At 45.9% G+C, this 4,412-nt stretch overlaps 1 non-coding gene across 1 annotated transcript; it reads right to left on the bottom strand.

Moving 5' to 3' along the window:
- Positions 1–3,732: 3,732 nt before the first annotated feature.
- Positions 3,733–3,846, bottom strand: LOC146833690 (U5 spliceosomal RNA). The gene has a single exon (XR_014960936.1). It is a non-coding gene; the product is annotated as a U5 spliceosomal RNA (small nuclear RNA).
- Between the last annotated feature and the right edge of the window lie 566 nt (positions 3,847–4,412).

The raw sequence follows: 4,412 nt of genomic DNA, 5'->3' as shown, positions 1-4,412 counted from the left end.
CAAAGCAGCGCATAGTGCTGCTTTGCATCACTTGGCGCCAAGGGGGCTTGCCGTGGGTGGTGCATGAGCATTCCCACCCAACAATCTAAGAATTCCTATGCTAAGTCCTATTTGCTTAAAAATGTAGACAAGGTATAGCGTCAGATAATAGCGCCCATTTGAGACAGGCGCTGTGAAGGAGAAATTCTTTTATTTCTCTTTTCTTTTCCAACTTTGCATGTGTGCTGCACTGTACAGCCCACATACAAAGTGGGAAAAGGTTTAAAGTTAGTCTAAGCATTGTATTTTGTACTGGAAGGATATCCTTCCAGTACAAAACATAGGTTAGACTCACGGAGACACCCTTGCAGTATGGTGCAAAGGTGTCTATGGTGCACGACCGTACATTTCCGCGCCGGCGTTAGGGAGAGGGGAGTGCCACTTTTCTGTAAATGTGGCTTTCTCCTCCTCTCTCCTTGTCGCACAGCGCAGCATTTGCGACTGCTGCACTGCATGACTGAGTAGTTAAGCTGACCCTGACTGTGTTATGGTGAAGCACGTCAAAATTGGTACTGATAATGGTACGGATATTGGCTACTATAGCGCATATTTGCTTGGCAGAGAGCAAGCACTTGCAATTAAAAGAACAGCTTTTTTTCAGATTATAACAAACCACGTTTGACTCTATATCATTCTGGTAATCACAGGACTTTTGCTGCCCCTTCCTCTTCCAGTAACACTAATAAAAGAGACCGGGTTGACACCAAGAGAGTGGGGGGCCCTCTTCTGTCGTCCTGTCTCGCTTGATAGCACAGTCGTCAGCACAATGTATTACTGCCAGTGCTGTTTAATACACATGAAGTGGGCTTTTGCTTTACCCAGAGCAGTACAGTGTTGTCACTTCATTCTGTTGGCTGTTTGTTATATCATTGTGCCTTTTAGGAAGTGCTACCTTTGGAAGGCAAGAGGGATTATTTTACATTTATTTGAAAAGTACACTCAACAATCGCTCTGTGTGAAACAATTAATTTACTTATGTCCCATATGCATTCTATGTAGAAGGCATTTTTTAGCTGCTTTTTATCCCCAGCGCTGGCAAAGCAAAGAGGGGAAGCTTTAATGAGGTATACAGAACTCGTGCAAGCAATGCATGGGAACAGCATTCGTGAATGCCTCTGTTTACGTGTGTTGGCATTCTGAAGCCGGGCCTATTGGCAGGGGCAGCTCCCCCCGCAATGGCGGAGGAGCGTCGCCTCACTGGCTCAAAGCCAGCAAGTGAAAAATAAAATGATATCTTAGTATTGTTTTATTTTTCACTTGCCGGCTCTGAGCCAGCTTGTGCAGGGAGGGGCGGGGCCAGGGTATGGCAGGAGGAGGAGCAGTGCTATGTGTACTTTTAAATGCGCATGTGTGTTTGGCCTGCCGTCTCAGGTCGGCCAAACACACATACCCACTTAGGTTTCTTCAGTCAGGCTGTATGGAACAGCCAGACTGTAGAGACCCCAGAGACGCCCTGTCCTGAGCGGATCGTCTTTTCAGCCCGCTCAGGCCAATCCCCGCGCTGCTCTCATATGCGATGGGAGTCAGATGCTTTCCCAGGAGCGCGAGGCGGACTGCAGTACCAGGTAAGTGCCATTAACCCTGTCTCCCCATCTCGCTGCGCGCTCCCCGCATGCTTCCCACTGGCCCCCTTTCCCCCTCCGCACCCCTCCAACCCCCTGCCGCTGGTATTTTATGGTGTCAGGCACCGCTGCCTATTGGCTTGGCAAATTGTTGCATACTTATTACAGAGCTGATATATAATAAAGGTGAAAGATGGATCAAACATGTCGAGAGATATACATTTGTGGTACGGATAAAGGTACTGATGAATTGTAGTGCCTTTTGGGATTACAGAATGGAAAGCCAATGACTTAAATTCACCCTGAATCTAGTTCTGAAGAGCTAGGGTTAATTTCCAGGGTAAATTTTGATTGCAGCTGGAGTGCACCGAATAGGAGGTGTATTTACATAGAACAGTATTGTTTGTGGGAAATCAAGTTGAGATGAAATTACAGAAACCAGGATGTAATGCGGAAGGAGCATTTACAATGGGCACTTTTTTTCCATTTATTTTGCATCAGCTTAACCCAAGGACATTGGAGGTCATTACGGGAGCACTAGAATATACCACAGCAGATCAGATCCATTTTTAGGTCTCTCTCGGAGACAATGCATGAGCTGTTGATTGAGGGACATCTTGTTTACATTCAAGGGGCTTAGAGCCTGCCCATAAGTTACCATTTGTTTGTTTCATCATCACTCTCTTTTCCTGGCTTTTCATTGGTCAGCGAATGCTAGTTTCATTTCTCTTCATGTTTGTGCCTTCAGTGGAGCATGGGCCAAGTGCTTCTTACAGTCGGCAGTCAGTGTCCATCCACTGGTCGCATGCTTCCAGATGTACTTTTTTATTTAAGTTGTAGCACTTGATAAGAGTACATTTGTTTGCAGGCTGTCTCCCTCCTCCCCAATCCCGTTCTGCATCGCTGCTTGTCTGTCTCCCTCCCGCGTTGTTGACCTCTTGTGCTGGCTTGCCCTGTCTCCCACGTGCATTGTTGCTTGTCCTGCTTCCCCTGCATCGTTGTTGCATGCCTGGTCCCCGTGCCCCCTCTCACATTGTTTCCACATCGTTATTGCTTACCCCGATTCCATCTCCCACTGAGTTTACATGAGCCATTCCCTCTGCCCCTCCCCCATTGTTGCTTGCCTTGTCCCCCTGCCACTGTCCCCCATCATTGCTTGTCCCGTACCCCGACATCCTTTTCCCCCTTGTTGCTTGTCCTGTACCCCACCCTTGTTTCTTGCCCAGTCTTTTTGACCCTCACCCCATTGTTGCTTGCCCTTTTCCCCACCTCCTCCTGCCAGAGAACAGAAATCAATCAGGCACGGCCAGTGCTAGCCATATCAAGGCGCTATTTTCCCTAAACATTGATAAAGCCAATAGGTCTCGCCTATGCGAGGTCTATTGGCTTTGTCAGTGTCTTTTGCCATGTTGTACAGATGCGTGGCTGCTGTGCAGCATGGTTTAAAATCAAATAAAAAAGCACTGTAAAGCAGCAAGCATTGACCACGTCATCGCACTTTTATGTTTTACATTCAACCATGCTGCACAGCAGCCGCACTGCTGTACCTGGCTAAGAAAAAGCCTAGACAGAGACATTAGATCTCGCATAGGTACGACTTATTGCCTTTGCTAATGCTTGGTTTTTAAGGCACTGGTTAAAAGCCACTTTTCTAGGATCATCGCAGGTTAAGTCTGCAGGACTCGAACCTGATTTGCCCGTTTTAAATTAGGAAGCTAGGCCATGGCATGATTTAAATGCACGTTATACATACATACATATATATATTTTAATGCACCTTTTGAATTTGAATCACAGAGGCGATTTCAATCAAATCTCAATAATCATGAGATGGATCTTGAAATAAACCCCAGATTGAAAACAGTTATGTGTTTTATTTTCCAATTGATCCTTCTTTATCTGGTGTTCTTTAGCGCTGCGTGTATATAGCAGTAAAGCCTTTCAGATGATAAAGCGATGTATGCGTTCTTGGTATATGTCACATGAGAAAACTGTAAATTAAGAAAGTCAGTAAAATTCGTTTCCTAGATCTGGGTTGAATTAGTACTGTACTGTAGAAATATCACAGCGTCACGCTACACAGCATAAAAATCAGTTTAATTCGATTTTCTTTTGTTTACCAGGTAAGGGTAACCCTGCAGAAGCAGGGCTTTCAAAAATTGAGTGAACTCTTTAATGTTCCTCTCCACGGAAATCTTTAGTAAAAGGCGAAAGATTTATTCGGTCTGAAGAGAAACCAGAGTATGAGCATTTCACCGCTTCCCTGTGGGCCCCAGAAACAGCTTTCCACAGAATGTTAGAGTGATTTACTCTACTAAGTCCATCATTGATAACCCTTCGAAATCTAACCAACTCGTGAGAAACTTTGTAAACCGGTACATTGGCAAAACACTTCTTGAGACAATCGAAACAAAAGCGGGACGCACTAGTGACACGGACTTATGGGTATGCAAATTTCGTCGTAGCTCACGTGACAGGAAAGGCTGTAACATTTGAGTCGTAATACCACAGTCTCCCAGCTCAAGCCTTAACGTCGGCTCCTTTTACACTTCACATTCTGAATGGTGCAGCGTTCGGAGCCTCGCGCAGGCTTTTGTGAGGCTCGGTGGCTCCCAAGAGGAGGACTTTTACATGCCACCATCAAGGCATGCTGGCTGGCTCGTTGATCTTCTTTCCGAGACAATGAACGAGCCAGTGTGTTTTCTACTTGCAGCCTATAAGGCTGCACCACCTGCTGTAAGAAAACAAGCACTGGCAGCGAGGCAAAATGGTGACCAACGGCTTTGCCAATGCTTTTCCTAAATGTTGTAT

This window comes from Triturus cristatus, chromosome 4_2 (assembly GCF_964204655.1).
Source record: "Triturus cristatus chromosome 4_2, aTriCri1.1, whole genome shotgun sequence".
Lineage (NCBI taxonomy): Eukaryota > Metazoa > Chordata > Amphibia > Caudata > Salamandridae > Triturus > Triturus cristatus.
Note: the sequence above shows the minus strand (reverse complement) of the source record. Positions and strands in the feature narration are given on the sequence as shown.